Genomic DNA, 17,754 nt, shown 5'->3' with positions numbered 1-17,754 from the left:
GACTTTCACGGATACAAACTCCTTCGATCGTAACTTTCTTACTTATGGATCAATAATAGCTACTGGTTCCTCCTCATAGGTTATGTTCTCATTAATTTTCAAGGTCGGTGCTTCGAGCATGCGAGAAGAATCTGATATACGCTTCCTTAACATAGAGGCGTGAAACACTGGCTGAATTAAGGATATCTCAGAAGGGAGTGCCAGATGATATGCCACTCCTCATATATGCTCAAGTATCTCATAAGGTCCTACATACCTTGGGTTTAATTTACCTCTTTTTCCAAATCGCATCACACCCTTCATAGGAAAGACTCGTAGAAAAACCTTATCCCCAACTGCGAACACCAAATCTCTTCTCCTCTAATCTACATAAGACTTTTATCTTCTTTGAGCTATGAGAAACCTCTGTATAATCAATTGGACCTTGTCCATAGCATCATGTACTAAGTATGGTCGTAAAACTTTAGCCTCTCCAACTTCAAACTAGCCAATAGAAAAACGACATCGCATACCATACAAAGCTTCATATAGAGCGATTTGAATGGTTGACTGAAAACTATTATTGTAAGAAAATTCAGCTAAGGGTAAGTAAGTATCCCAACTACCTCCAAAATTAAGAATACAAGCTCTCAACATATCCTCCAAAATTTGTATAGTACGCTCAGACTGTCCGTATGTCTACTGATGAAATGCAGTACTAAGATCTACTCGGGTACCCAACGCTTCTTGGAAAGATCTCCAAAAGAGTGAAGTGAACTGTGATCCTCCGTCAGAAATGATGGACAAAGGAACTCCATAAAGTCAGACAATTTCATTCATAAATAGCTGAGCATATTTCACTTCACTATATGTTGTCTTTACTGGCATAAAGTGAGCTGACTTAGTAAGTCGGTCTACAATTGCCCATATAGAGTCATGGCCTTTAATGGTTCATGGTAGCCCGATTACAAAATCCATGGTAACTTTTTCCCATTTCCAATCTGGAATCCTGATCTCTTATAATAATTCTACTAGTCGTTGATGCTCCATTTTAACCTGCTGACAAGTCAAACAACTAGAAACAAAGTTGGCAATATCTTTCTTTATACCTTCTCACCAGTACAACTGCTTCAGGTCATGATACATCTTAGTGGAACCAGGGTGAATGGTATATCTGGAGTTGTAAGCTTCCTCAAGAGTAGCTCGTCTTAACCCATCTGTAGCTAGTATACATAAGCGATTACCCACTCGAAGAATACCATCACAATCAACACTCATCATCTTATTTTGACCAGCTAAGGTCTCATCTCAATATTTACACAACTGCACATCCTCAAATTGAGTAGCCTTTATGCGCTCTACCAAAGAATATTTAGCTTGAACACAAGCCAACAACATCCCTGACTTTCCAACACCAAAACTGACACCCTTTCCTTTAAGTTTTTGCACATCTTTCGCCAGTTGCCTCCTTCCAAGAGATATATATGCCAAACTACCCATAGATTTTCTGCTCAAAGCATCAACCCTAATATTAGCTTTTCTAGGATAATACAAGATAGCATAATCATAATCTTTGAGTAATTCCATTCACCGACATTGCCAAAGATTTAAATCTCTTTGCTGAAAAAGGTACTTCAAGCTCTAATGATCAGTATAAATCTCACAAGTTTCACCGTATAAGTAATGCCTCCAAATTTTAAGACCAAAAACCACAACGGCCATCTCCAAATCATATGTAGGATAGTTCAGCTCGTGTTTCTTCAACTGTCTCGAAACATAAGCAATAACATGACTATGTTGCATGAGAACACATCTTAATCTAACCCTTGAAGCATCACAGAATACCTTAAATCCTCTAGAACCTGATGGTAAGGCTAATACCGATGCGGTGGTCAAACATGTTTTGAGTTTCTGAAAGCTCTTCCCACACTTTCTGTTCACTAGAAATTTACATTTTTCTATGTTAATTGGGTCAATGGAGCTACAATTTTTGAGAAATCTTGCACAAAATACCTATAGTAATTAGCCAAACCTATAAAACTGCAAATCGCTAAAGGTGAAGTAGGTCTAGGCCATTTTTGCACTACTTCTATCTTTTTAGAACCCACCATGGTATCGTCATTGGAGACAACATGCCCCAAAAAGGATACTGAGTCAAGCAAAAATTCGCACTTTAAGAACTTAGCATAGAGCTTATGTTCCCGCAATGTCTGTAATATAGTCATCAGATGATTCTCATGTTCTTCATGGATACGAGAATATATTAGAATAGCATTAATGAATACTATCACAAATTTATCAAGAAATGGCCTGAACACCCTATTTATCAAGTCCATGAATGCAGCTGGAGCATTGGTTAACCCAAAAGGCATCACAAGGAACTCATAATGCCATATTAAGTTCTGAATGCTGTCTTAGATATATCTTTCTCTCTAATTCTAAGTTGATGATAACCAGACTAAAGATCAATCTTTGAAAAATGGACAACCCCTTGTAACTGATCAAACAGATCCTCTATACGAGGAAACGGATACTTATTACATATTGTTACCTTATTTAGCTATCTATAATCAATAATAATTCTTAAAGACCGATCATTTTTCTTTACAAACAAAATTAGTGCACCCCAAGGCGATACACTCGGTCTGATAAAACTCTTATCTAGCAAGTCTTACAATTGCTGTTTGAGCTTCTTCAACTCTGCAGGTGCCATACGATATGGGGGTATAGATATTGGCATAATGTCAGGAGTCAAATCAATATCGAAGTCTATCTTCTGTACTAGATGTAATCCTAGCAACCCCTCAGGAAATACATCAGAAAATTCCTTCACAACAGGCAGATCCTCCAAACTAAGTGTTCCCTCTCTAACATCATTTATTATAGCCAAGAGACCCATACAACATTTCTTCAATAGCCGTTGGGTCTTTATATAAGATATAAAATTTTCAAATCTCAAGAACTAAACTCTCTTCTAATACAAAACTAGTTTAGTTAGGTATCTCAAATCAAACTATCTTTGCATGACAATCTACGGTAGCATAGTAAGGAGATAACCAATCCATGCCCATCAACACATCAAAATCAATTATATCAAGTAAAATCAAGTCAGCAAAGGTATCCCTACATCCTACTATAATCTCACAATCACGGTACACATACTTAACTAATAAGGAATCTCTCATGGGAGTGGCAATAAGAAAAGGACAATTTAACATCTTTGGTCGTCTATCAAATCTTATAGCAAAGTATGAGGACACATAAAAGTGGGTAGAACCCGAATCTATCAAAGCATAAGCATCAAGTGAACAGACGAAAAGAATACATGTAACCACTGCATTTGAGGCCTGAACATCCTGTCTAGTAAGTGCAAAGACTCTTGATTGGCCTCTACTAACACTTCCTTATGCCTGATGTCCAGCAACCCAATCTTTATTACCTCATCCTCTATTTCCATTACCTACAGTATTATGAGTATTTTGACTAGGTGCAGCTACTTGACCAGAACCCTGACTAACATTTGTCTAAGGTTGAGGGCAATCCCTGATGTGATGACCTTACTGACCACATCGGAAACACTCTTCAATCAAAACACGACACTGGGCCATATATGATTTGCCATAAGTTTGGCAGGATGGAGTAGTGGCATACATCTGGCCTGAACTACGATATCCCTGGGATGTTGAAGACCCCTGAATACCTTGTCTAGAAGGTGTATTAAACGCATACTGTGAAACCAAATCTGTCCTTATCTGATGACCCTGATTTACTACTTTGTGATTTACACCTAAGTCACTATTAAAAGATCCACCCATCTTAGCCTTCTTATGAACCTTATAAGTTACCCGCTCCATACGACCCTTGTCCTTAATTTTTCTAGCAAGATCCACTATCTCATAATAGGTCAAGACCTTCATCTGTGGGGCTACTGCATTATAAAGACGAGCAACCAACCCATTCACAAACCTTTGAACTTGAGTTGCTTCTGTGGACACCAAGTACGAAGAATATCTTACTAGCTTACAAAACAGAGTATTATAGGTTGAAACATCCAAATCTGGAGTCTGAACCAATCTCTCAAACTGAGCTGTATGTTTCTATTTCTGACTGTCAAGAAGAAAGGTATCTATGAAGAACTTAGTAAACTCGTCCCATGTCAGTGGTACTACCCAGTAGACCTTCCTAGTAATAAAGTATCATACCAAATATTAGCCATGTCCTCCAATTTGTATGATGCAATCTCTACAACCCTCTCATTAGAATATCCTAACGCCTACAGTGCCTTGAAAGTACCATCCAAAAAGTTTTAAGGATCAACTGAACTGTCTGAACCTGCGAATTTTGGTAACTTCAACTTCAGAAACTCCTACAAGGATACCTCTTTGTTTCCAAAGTTGTAAGTATGAACAGATACCTCTCCTGTCTATTCAGTCGATCAGTCAAACCCCTATGGCTCTTTACATGGAAGTAAATGCCTCAATCGTGCCACCCTCATGAGATGGTGGAGACGGACTATCATTTCCTTTAGGGGTGGGCTCTCTTGAACTTCTTAGAGTGGCAGTGTGATTCCCTGCGGTATCATGACTACCCCTACCTCTACCCTTTCTATAGGCTCCGCCTCTTCCCCACTAGTAGTTGCTCTATGAACTATCTGATTAACCAAAAAAGACAGTTAGATTCGTCTAATTGATCCTAAACATCACACACGTATGAAAGAATGAGAAATAAGATCAAGACACATCCTATCACGCTCTCGCAGAAACACGATTATAGAAATGGCCGGCAACAAAACCATATTTGCGATTCCACTACTACCGTGTGCTCTATAGTCATAAAATTAACCTAGGCGCTCTAATACCAACTTTGTCCCAACCCAGAATAGGATCATGATCGATGCTAAGGAGTTAAGGACTCCAAATCAAGCCTAATCAGAATTCTACAGAAAATCAAATAGAGTTTTCCTTATTTTTGGTCCTAACAAGAAAATTCCCTGTCTCATAGACACAACACAATAATCTAACATCACAACCAATACACCAAATACCATCACAATCCACCACAATCACTAATAATACACTAATACCACCAATATCAATACGTAATCCATCTCCAAAAAAACAAGAGGAAGTCAAATACTCTACAAATCCAAAATAATGAAAGAATACTTAAAACTTTAAAGACATGACTATGGAGCAACTCTAAGAGTTTTCAAGAAAAAGAATATGAAGAATAAATAAGCTTTGCACACGCGAATAAATGCGGGGCTTACCAGGAATATGCCACTCGAATCCTCTAGCTAACAAAATCCTCACCGTCACCTGCGTTCTCTGTAAAAATAATAACAAGGAGTGAGACACTAGCTCAGTGAGTAATAACACTTACACACAACTATTTGAAAGGGAAAAGTCAGAAAACATTATGAAATAAATGCTCTTTCAGAAAACAGTAAAAAAATAACGGTATCATTATTTCATGTAAACTAAGTGAACCAATAGTTTAGTAATAAACTAAATAAACATTAAATCATATCAAATATTATATATTTGGGAGGTTTCCAAGAATGAATCATGTAATCAATGTAGAATTATTCATCAAGAAGAGCCCATGATAGTGGACCCCTCATAAAGGAGTCAACTATCATATCAGTATGTCCCTACTCGAGGAAGATCAGTAATAGTATGCTAGTTCTACCTTCCCACTAGCGAGGGCTGTAACAATCATCAGTAAATACAAGGTGTACCAGGTCTAACAATCCCACCATTAGCTATGAGATTCAAATCAAGGTCTACTCTCATTTATACTTTTTTTTAAATAACATATATTCATATAAAAGCCTTTTCAAAATAGTATATAGAATTTAAAATTCATATCAAATCATGTTACTTGTAAACTTGAATAAAACACATGTCAAAAATACTTATTTCTCATGTAAGTGAAAGTATTCACCGTAATAATATCATATCTTAAATAACCATTTCAATATCATATAAAGTAAAGGACTTGCCCTACATGGAATTTTAAAGTATTTCATAACTCATTGTTTCATCAAGTATAAAATATGCAAGTTAACAAACACAAATTATGGTAAGATTACTACTCACAGTACATATGTCGGAATACCCAAACTTGTCACCTCAAATGATCTGTATCACTTTCTTCGATCAAATCTATAATCACGTTATATCAATATCAAGCTAATTCTCTTATTTAGGCTAATTCTATGATAAAATTAGACTACTCAACCCTCAAGGTTGTATGATAATTTTCAATTCATCGAACTTTGTATCTGAAACAACACCTTACTATCCATAATTCTTATCTTTAGCAATTAAATTGCAATACCCAAAATAATTTTACCTAGACTAGAAATCACGATAAGGACTTAGGAAAGGATTTACCTTAAACCCAATATAAATCTCCAAACAAACCCACTTTTTCTTCTTCTTCCTTGATTTTATTTTTCTACAATTAGCAAGCTGATTTTTTTTGGTGTTACAGACGCAACTATTGTTGCTTTCTCGGACGCTAAGTCCTTATATAGTTTTTTTTCCTTGGCTTGTGCTTTCTGAAAGAAGAAACACACCTAACTCCTTTTCTCTTTATTTATTTGGCTTTTGTGCATATGGGTAAAAGCCCAATCCTTTTTTTTTTTACTAAATAATTGTATTTAGGTACCACTAATGGAGAGATCAATAACAATAGGGGTGGATTTTCATGGACAATAGATCGAGAAAAGCAATCGATATGTATGTCTTTGGATGGAGGGTGAAATGCTAGAGATGATAGCTATGAAAGTCCAAAGTGATGTTTCGTATGATGATTTTGTAAACTTAATCATCAGCTATTGTAGACTGAATTTTCAACTAGAAGAAATCATCATCAGCTACATACATAACTACTTTGAAAATCAGAGGGTACTACCTTTCAAGATAACCGATCAAGTTCGGTTGCATGGTTATCTTAGTGATTCATCCAGGCTGGTGTTAAGGGTGTACGTGGTTGAAAAGATGAGAGAGAATGAGAACCATATAGTAGAATAAGAAGAACAATAAGACATCTTTGATGATAGGTTGGATGATCTGGACATGAATATTCCAGATGATGATCAAACACCTACGCCCATTGCTGTGAGAAATACGGTGGGAAGTTCTTCTGAATCGACATAGTTTGGCAATCATCAAGATGATGATACCGATTTTTACCTTGGAATTCCATTCAAGGACAAGAAAGAACTATCTACTACTTTGTTTATTTCTTTCTTGAATTTTTTTTTAGAATAATGAAGGTGATTAATTCGAGAAAAGTCTTTTGCTATAGATGTGACAATTCTAACTATAAGTGGTGGTTAAGAGCATTGAAGTACTTAAGTTTTGACAGATTCATCATTCATAAACATGAAAAGTATCACACATGTGGTTCAGAGCACATTTCAGGCCAAAATCCTCACTCCACTGTAAAAGTCCTCGGTGAATACTTCAATAATAGATTCTCCAATGACAAAGACCTTTCTATAAAGGATATATCCAATCAAATCCTTATGGAATTGGGTGTCATGGTCAGTTATTGAAAGATATATACGACTATGAGGATTGCCAAGGACTTGGTTATGGGGACACACAAGCACAAGTATACAGTCCTCGATTCCTACTATTACATTCTTGAGTTTGAAAATCTGGAAAGAAATACGACGTTGCATGTTGATGAAAATAGAAGGTTCAAGTACTTTTTGTATCCTATGATGCTTGGATTCAAGGTTTTTGACATTTGAAAAAAGGAACAGCCATCGATGGAACCTTCTTGGGGAGCAGGTATAATGATGTTCTGCTAGCAGCGGTGGCATAGGATGCGGAGAATCACATATTTCCTGTTGCTTTTTGTGTAGTGGACAAGGAATGTGATGCCTCTTACGGATATTTTTTAACAACTGTGAAGCTGCGTCAAAGATACCAAAGAGTTGTGTTTTGTTTAGGATAGGCATCCAAGTATTCCAAAGATGGGTTCAATTTTCTTCAATTCAGCTCACTTTGGTTATTGCATCAGGCATCTTGGAGAGAAAATTCGGAACAACTTTCACAACGAAAGGGTCGTGACCCTTTTTTATAGAGCAGCTAAAACATATAGTAGAAAGGAGTTTTTAGACCATTTCAATCAAATAGCAGATATGCATCCCAAGGTAGAAGAACATCTCATACATGTCGATTTCGAGAGATGGAGTCGGGCATACTATCTATCAAATAGGTACATTCTTATGAATCTAATGTCTTGTTTGAGGTACAAGATTAGTATGATGTCGTACTAAGTGATTCTTTTGTATAGGTACAATATTATGACGTCAAACATAGCTAAATCGGTGAATTCATTATTTGGTGATGAAAGAGAATTTCCCATCATGGCTCTGTTTGATATAATAAATAAGATGTATGACAAATTTTTCCCCAAAAAACGTGTAGAGTTCGATAACGCAGGAACTCAATTTGTTCTAGAAGCAAAACAAATAATATCAACGAGCAGGGGAATAGGTTATTTTTTCATCCAATAGCAAATTACAAGTTCAGTATAAATGGTCATGGTGATGTTTCCACGATCAATTTTCAAATAAGATCGTGTATGTGTAGAGTTCTTGACTTGGACAAAATACCCTGTCCACATGCTATGGCAGCTCTTCAAGCTCAATATGGTGCAAATTATGGAAGTAAAACTTATGAGCACTCCTCTCCATATGATTTGGTGGACAAATATAAAATGGCATATAATGGGCATATTACTTCGGTGCCTCCTGAAGAATCTTGAGTTGTTCCTATAAAGATTTTGGGGAGATTAATACCTCCTCCATATATTGACTCAAACACTATCAAACTGAAAAGAAGGCCATATAAGAGGAGGCATGGAATCGGAGAATCATTTCCATCAAGAAGAAACAAGTGCTTTGTATGTAAGAAGGCTGGCCAAAAAAGAACTACATGCCCGGATCGTAATCCTCCATGATCGTTGTAATTGCAAAAACTTGTGTTGTTGTTTGTTATGGACTTTTATATATTTAACTCATTGATGTAAATGTAAATATTATCATTTATTATATAAAATATCTATTTTAATAACTTGTGCATCAATAAAAAAAGGCAAAAAAGGAATAAATACAGCAGACCACAAAATTATTTTCAACAAATTACTAATTTGTTGCAACACGTGGACATTAGCTAGAAAAATAGAATGTTTTCCTCCAATAGATGACAAATCTGTTGCAACAGATGGATAATCTGCTGACATAAACCTAACCACTGACCAATCTATTTCAATAGATGGTCCATCTATTGAAAAAACTCAAAATTCTTGCTATTACTACTGGATTCTGAATTACTCCTTACCTCCAACCATCAACCTGTTTGTTGAGAATAAGAAATAGATATAATGAAAATTAAGTAAGAATTAAAAAGTCAAAATCGATCTAAAATAATTTTTTCATTAAACGAAAAATAAAATACATTAGGTATAGATCCGATAAAGAAAAAATAAAATATGTACCCTAAAAGAAAAACACATTTTAAGTATTATCATCATCATCATTAATATTGCTAGTCGACCAATCATCAATCGTCAGCAGCAGGGCCCTCATCAGCCTCTGCATCTCTCTGAACATCTTTGCTCTCATGATGAACAACTCCCTCTGCAAGTTATTAACCTGCCTCTAAAGTATCTGTATGGTGTCGCGTAGAATAGAAATGTCCCAAACTGGATTAGCCATATCTAGAACACGAATGAAATAACAAAAAAAAGTGAACAGAAAAGTAAAGAAAAAAGTCTAAATGTAATACAATATATACTACCAACTGGTAGATTTACACATACAAAAAAAAACTCACCTCAATGAGAAAGGAATATGATTTTTGAAGAGAAGAGGTTGAAAATGTAATATGAAAAGACAAAATGAAAGAAATAACAAAAAAGTAGAGTAGAATGAAGATTAAGGAGGGACCTATTTATAGAGGATTGAATCTGAATGTGTTAGGCAAAAGGAACGACTGTTTAGCTCTATTGTATTAATTACATTCAAACTACTGACTTTTTATTTTCTGTGAATAGTCGTGACTTTTTCATTTACATTCAAACTTCTCAGCTTTTCAGAATGGTTTCTCTCTTAATAACAACCGTTATTATTGAGTTGTTATAATAGATGGTCCATCTTTCGCAACAGAAGACCCATCTGTCGCAACAGATAGTCAGTATGTTGTAATAGATAAGACATCTATTGCAACATATGGATTATCTGTTGTAACAGATGGACCATCTATTGGAGGAGATATTGTGATTTCTTCTAATAGCTGAATGTGTTAGATAAAAATTCATGATCGTTTACCTCTTTTTTAATTGTTGTCACATACCTTAATTAATCCAAATTGGTGACTATTTTATTATATATAAAAAATAAATTTAAAAATAAAAAAGGTGAAAAAGTCACGACTTGTAGAACTTGTTTTTTCTTGACGGGCATATAGTCCTCTGCCATTAAAGATAGTTACCCTCTGAGCCTCCATAATCTTTTATACTACTTAACCATGGGAAGTGAAGAATAAACATTGTCCGACATTGATGGGGTAGAAAGAATAAGGTGCGTATAGATGAATGGATCCACTTTCAAGCATGGGAGTTATGTATTATTGATTAGATTTTCGTGACAGACATACATAAAGTACAATAATTTTGTGACTACAGCTTTTTATCGATTAGACATTGATCCTTCAAACAAGATCCTGCATTTTATAATTTAGTTTGATAGGTATGAATTGATAAGGCCGAAGGGTTCCAAAAAGGTGGTGTTGCTACCCTATTACAATTTAATGACAGTTTTGCTCATGTTTATACATCAAAGTCTGAGAAGGGATCAATATTTGATAGTATTATACACATTCAAATAGTGATTGGACTGATTTTAATGGTGCAATGGACTTTTGAAAGGCCTCTGAAGCCTCACACTGCAACATAAAAAATGAAAAACCAATAGAAATTCCCCTAGTCCAAATTTATATAGATGGGTTTCTAGAGGAGACTAATATACGACAGAAGGTTCTTAGGAGAATACCTGTACGGGAAAGGGGAGGTAGAGAAGACAATAGATCATCTCAGACCTTATTTAAGAGGAAACATAGGGAAGCAAGTAAGGAACTTCTAGAAAATATGGCTAATGATATAGACTTGAGAGATAAAAAAACTGAATGAGCTTCAAATGTGGAAGTGTATCCAAATATTAAAATCCATCAGTCGTTCTTGAAAAAAGAAAAATGCTTAAGAGAACTGGAGCTGGACATTTTTCTAGGGACTGCAACTAGCGAGCATGGCCTCAATGAAGACCCACAAAGTGCAGGACCAGAACTCTAAGAAAGCAGCTTGGCGAGCATAGAGGATTCGTAAGATTTTTAGTCAAGAATGAAACCTAAACTAACAACTTTAGAGGTAAAAATAAGGGAAGCCAAGGCGTCAATTTCTGAAGTCTAACTTGCATCCCATGCTTCTATTTATGGTTCTGATTAGGTCAATGGCAGTAGAAACAAAAAGGCCTAAAGTTAGGAAGAAATCCTATGCCTTGTTGTTTCCACTTCCTTTGACCAGACCAGAACCATTAACAGGAGACATGGGATGCAAGTTTAACTTGAGAAATTGCCTCCTTGGCTTGATCCCTTATTTTTACTTCAGGAGTCAAAGATGCAACCTTAGAGTGTTGTCCTGCATTTTGTGGGTCTTCATTCAGGCCATGCTAGCTAGTTAGAGTCCCCTAACAAAATGCATATCTCCAATCCACTTTAGTATTTTTCTTTTCAAAATGGACTGATGAATTTTTATTTTTGGATACACTTTCACATTTGTAGCTCATTAAATTTTTTCATTTTTCATGTCAATTTCATCAGCCAGATTCACTACACATTCCTTCCTACCCTGTGTTTCTTCCTTAATAAGGTCTGAGTCGATATATGGTCTTCTCCACATCTCCTTTCCTGTATGGGTATTCTCCTAATCACCTTCTGCTATATAATAGTCTCATCGAGCAACCAGTCCATATAAATTTAGACCAAGGGAATTTCTATTGATTTTCCATTTTTATTTGCAATAGTGTGAGGCTTTAGAGGCCTTTCAAAAGTCTTTTGAGCCCTTAAAATCAGTCCAATCACTATTTGAATATTTACACTACCACTAAAAACTTGAATCCTTCTCCAAACTTGACACATAAACATTAGAAAAATCTTTATTAAATCGTAATAGGGTATCGACACCACCTACTTAGTCCCTCAGCCTTACTAGTTCGAGCCTAACAATCTTAATTGTAAAATGTCATATCTTGTTTGAATGATTAACGCCTAATAGGTAAAAAAAACCAACATTCAAAAAATTAGTATATTGGATGTATGACGATAGGTTAATCAGTAATACATACCTTCCATATATGAAGTGGTTCCATCTGCAAGAAACTTATTCCACCGAAACTATCTCTACTCTAGCCTTTATGTTGGTCGGGTAAAAGTTGATCCACTTTCACTTCCTTTTATCTGCGAAAAAGAGAAAAATATTTGATTTCAAACAAGAGAAGAACAAAAGAAACATTACAAAAGGGTAACACAAAATTGAATGAATACAACACATTAAAATAGGTTTGCAATAGATGACCCATTCGGTGCATCAAATTCCCTATCTGTTCAACAAATGAGTCATCTGTTGCAACAACGAATGCATCTATGTCAATAGATGGCTGACATGTAATAACAGATGGGTCATGTATTGGAATAAATCAAATCAACCTTGCTACTGGTTTGATTTCTTCTAATAGTTGCTCCGTCTGTTCCAACAGCTGATTTATCTGTTGCAACAATTGAGGAAACTGTTGCAACACCACCAAAAACATCAACAATAGCATCAACAATAAAGAAACAACACCATATGTCCCAACACCATCATCAACACAAACACCACATGTTCTAACAACACCAACACCCCCAACACCACTACCACTAACAAAGTAACAAATAAAAGACATAAAAAAAAATGATACAGACAACAAGGATTTTTAAGTTCTCCCAAAAGATGAGTTTTTTTACATATTTTTTAATAAAAATAATAGTTCGTTCATTCAAGACTTAAAAGTCATCTTTCCTTCAATTTTCTCAATAAATAGAATACTGGTAATGGATAAATCAATAAAAACAACAGATGTAAATATCTAATTTAAATAGCATATAAAGAAGAAGACGAGAAGAAAAGAGAAATAGTGAACTATACCTGCAATGTCATAAAAGAAAAGGGATCAAAACACCAATTTCAGATGAGAAAAAATATTGACCGGTTGAGATTAGAAAGGATCCTCATGCAATAAAGGAGTGAAAAAAGAGAAAAAAAGGAGACGATTATGATTATCCTAAAGAGGAGATAAAGAGAATTTTGAAAGAAAGAAGAGAGATAAGATAAGTTAATTTATGGCTGAAGGAGTGGAGAGAGAATTTTAGAGATAGGTTTTAAATATTCATTAATAAATTTGAGGGGCACGGAGAGACGGTGACATGAGATAACATTGAAAAGATAAGATAAGACTACTCAATGAGGAGATTTTTGAGTTATCCAAGTAATATTTTTTACCTCCTTAGTTATCGTTTTTATCTCAGATAGGAAATTACTTTAAAATAAAAACAAAGATCTTAAAACATATAAGTCATCTGTTGCAACAGATGACAATTTCTGTTAGAAAATTTTCAATGGCTCAGTTATCTGTCAGTAGATGTCAACTTTTATTTGATAATTTACAACAAATAGGTAATCTGTTGCAACAAATTCATTAATCTGTTTGATAAATTCCAATAGATAAGTCATCTGTTGCAACAGGTTGAACATTTGTTTTTATACAATTTCAATTGAGTTAATATGTTTAACTACAACTTTAATTGATTTAGCTACAACTAGGGATGAGTTGATAGGGTCTACTATATTTCATGATATAGGTAATGCGTTTCTCCTGACCTGAGTCATTGAACGGTAACTCTGAGTTGAAACGATTACTATTAACTTATTATTAAGTTAATATCTAAATTGATTTAGCTACAACTAGGGATGAGTTGACATGTTCAACTACAACTTTAATTGAGTCTTTGCAATATGATGTTGGTATTGCGTTCCTCCCGATCTGAGTCATCGAATGATCACTCTGAGTGAACCCAAGGAAGGGAACTCACCTGCTTCAGATGAAGGTGTGATTCTTAAAAGAAATCCTTGCGTTCTAGAACTATATAGCCAGCATAGGTTGAGACATCAACACTGCCATCTTGAGGATTGATGGGGCGGACATCCGTTGTTCTCTTTTAGGAACACTGCCAGATTTGAGAGTCACTCACAACATATCTTTACCCGTGGCACAATATTGACATCCTTCCAATCAGGGCAGCGATTAGTCCCCAGTTCAGCTACTTTAGCATACATGGGGCTTGTCGGTTAAACAACTACCTCCCACAGTTTTAGACTCAGTCTTAGTAAAATAACTCAGACAGTTCTTCAGATATCCGTATACCAGGACTATTAGATACAGTCAAATCTCAGTTATAGTACGAAACTCAGACAGTTCCATCAAATTTAGGATTGTCACATATAGTCCCTCATGCTATCGAACTATATTTTTAACCATGTATTAGCGTTAAAATTTAGCTATCACGTACTCACGATCTCAGTTACTATGTATGTATGTTTGCACTCTTACGTTCATATCATTCAGTCAGTTAGCATTATTCATGCATGTAAACCCTTTGCATTAGCCTACCTCACTCGTATACTCAGTACTCCAGTTGTAATGACGCATTTGTGCTATTGTGCTTTCTTTTCATGTTACACCATAGGTTCAGAGACACGAGTTCCAGACCAGCAGTAGCAGTCGCATTCATCACACAGAGCTGCAGTGAGTCCTCTTCATTCGAGGATGATATTACTTGATTTATTCATTTATTAATTCAGTTAGTTTTCAGTTTATGGAGTTAGTTGGAGACATGTTCCTTCAACTCCTTATTCAGACAGTACTTAGAGGTTTTCAGATTTAGTATTCAGATTCAGTTGTTTTGGGTAATTGCTACCTACATGGATGTGATGTTTTGACAGTTTCTTTATTCAGTTGAACCTTATGGCCTATTGTTCATGTTTTCTTCATTTTACAAGTATATTATGCAGTGTACAGGTACAGATATCAGTCATGGTTTAGCTTGTGTTCCTTCGGGATCATAAGCACCGTGTAGCATTCTGGTTCAAAAAATCAGGGCCTTACAAGCGTGGGTAGATTTGTATTTTTGAAAAAATTAGAAAGTTTTAAAAATATTAATCAAGTCCACAATTAACTTAATCAAGTTTTCTAATTATGTTTAACTCTTTAAGTTGGTCAATGTCGCCAATCCTTCATTCAAGACTTAAATGCCACATTTTCTTTAATTTTCTCAAGCAACTCTACTGTACATTGCGTCGAGAAAATGAGATTTTATGGAGAGCTTTTTTCTTTATTGTTTATAGAGATCAGAATAATAAACTTAGTATAAAATAAATTGAGAGAACATAGCAATGTTCATCACATAAGAATTGGAAACAAATACTATGTATGTGATGCATACAATTAGGAGGGAGTAATTTTCTAGACTATTGTAAGTATGGTATGAGTCATTTCTTTTTCTCAAATTGCAATTGATAAAGCCTAATTTCCCAAAGTACAAAAACATAGCCATTGGGGATTTAAATTTTATACAAATTAAAATCAACTCAAAAAGAATTGTTGTATGTTAAGAGAATTAGAATAGTACAAAGAGTTATACCCATAATCAACTTTGCAGAATTTTCGAGACAAGGTGGTGGAAAAAGAGAGTATGAATTAATTTACACACACACATATATATAGAGAGAGATACAAATCAATAATTAAGTCCTAAACTTACATAAGAAAAAGTGTGAAGGGCCTTAGAAATGTAGTTTGAACTTTTTACTCTTTATTAAAAGTCTTTTGTTTAGACAAAATCATATTTTCACTATTTTTTCTAATATTTAAGAGTAGAAAATTAATTAAATATATTTATGATAAAACCTTTCACTATTTTTTTCTAATATTGAAGAGTTAAAAATTAATTAAATATATTTATGGTAAAATTTTTGTATTAAAAGTCCATGGAATTAATGACAACTAAATTTTTTTTCATTAATTTTAGAATTCTAAATCAATTAAATTTGATTTAAAGAAGAATTAAAAAATCTAAAAATAAATATAAAAATATTAAAATAAAAAAAGTTTAAGAAGTACCAAATTTCTAAAGTTTTAAGTATGTAATAAGAATATAATCAATGAATTGGTAGAGATTTGACTTTAAAACAAGGAAGAATTTAAAATATAGAAACAAAAGAGAAAAACAGCTGTACCACAAATATGATTCAAATTGATGTGTTTCTCTTAGCTTCTGGCAACAAAGAAAGGAGGTACTGCATGACAAACGTAAAAGTGATGATGTAAAATATATATGTACTTATATATATATATAGAGAGAGAGAGAGAGATTCAATATTTAAGTCCTAAACTTATATAAGGAAAATTTTCATCTCATATATTTTAGGACACACATAGAAGATATTATAAATATAAAAAATAGTGAAAAAATTAGTTTCTATTCCAAAGTATTTTAATGTAAGGAAAAAGAAATTCAAACAACATTTATAAGGATCTTCATAATTTTAGGTTGTATTTGTTTTTATTATGATTTAGACGTCTGAATTTGAATACATATCTAAATGATTAAGATATTGTCTTCAGATCTGAAAACTGAATGGTTAAGACTATTTGTTTTTCAATATCTGAATATAAAAAATTTATTTATTTACATATATAATAAAAATATAATTCAAATAAAAAATAATTATATATTAAAAAAATATTTGATTTAATACAATAAAATTATTATTTGATTGAAAAAGTATTTATATTTATTAGTGATAATGTAGATGGATTGTAATGGTGGTGGTGATGGTAATGATTGATGTTAGTGATTAGTAATGGTGGTGGTGATAGTTGTGATGGTAGATATGTTTGGTATTGTAGTAACTGCTATGATGGTGACGATTGATAGTGGCGGTGGTAGTGATGTGAAGTTTGTTGATGTTTGTAGTTAGAGGTGTTAATTGTGATAGCGTAAAAGTGAATCTATGATGGTTGACACTGTGTTGGTGGTAGTTGGAGATGCTGTTAGTTGTGATGGTGGAGATGATTATTAGGAGAGATATACTGTAGTGATAATGCAGGTTGAAGCAGTAATAGAGGTGGCGACACTGGTGACAATGGTGGTAGTGGTAGTGACCGAAGAATGTGTGGGTGTTGATGATATGTTAGTGGTAGTTAGCGGTGATTCTAGTTGTGGTGGATGAGTTGGTAATAATTAGGATTGACTGATAGTGGTTTATGATGGTGGTGGTGTTAGTGGTGTTGGCATTGGCGTTGGGGTTGATGGTGGTGATAGATATGGATATAATTAAAATAATGGAGGTGGTAGATATAGTAGTGACTGAAAATAGTGGTTAGTAGGAATTATGATTGTGAATGGGTGTTGTGATGGTGGAGGTGGTTAGTGGTGGTAGTGGTTGGTGGCTAGGTGGTGGTTGACAATGGTGATGGTAGCAAAGGTGGTTAGTGGTGGTGACTGATGATTATGGATAGAATGGTAGTGAATATTATCCAATACAAGAATACCTCTTAATGATTAAGACTTAGTTCCAGATCTGAATGATTAAGACCTA

Source organism: Capsicum annuum, chromosome 6 (assembly GCF_002878395.1).
Source record: "Capsicum annuum cultivar UCD-10X-F1 chromosome 6, UCD10Xv1.1, whole genome shotgun sequence".
In the NCBI taxonomy this organism is placed as follows: domain Eukaryota; kingdom Viridiplantae; phylum Streptophyta; class Magnoliopsida; order Solanales; family Solanaceae; genus Capsicum; species Capsicum annuum.
This window is presented reverse-complemented; position numbering follows the sequence as displayed.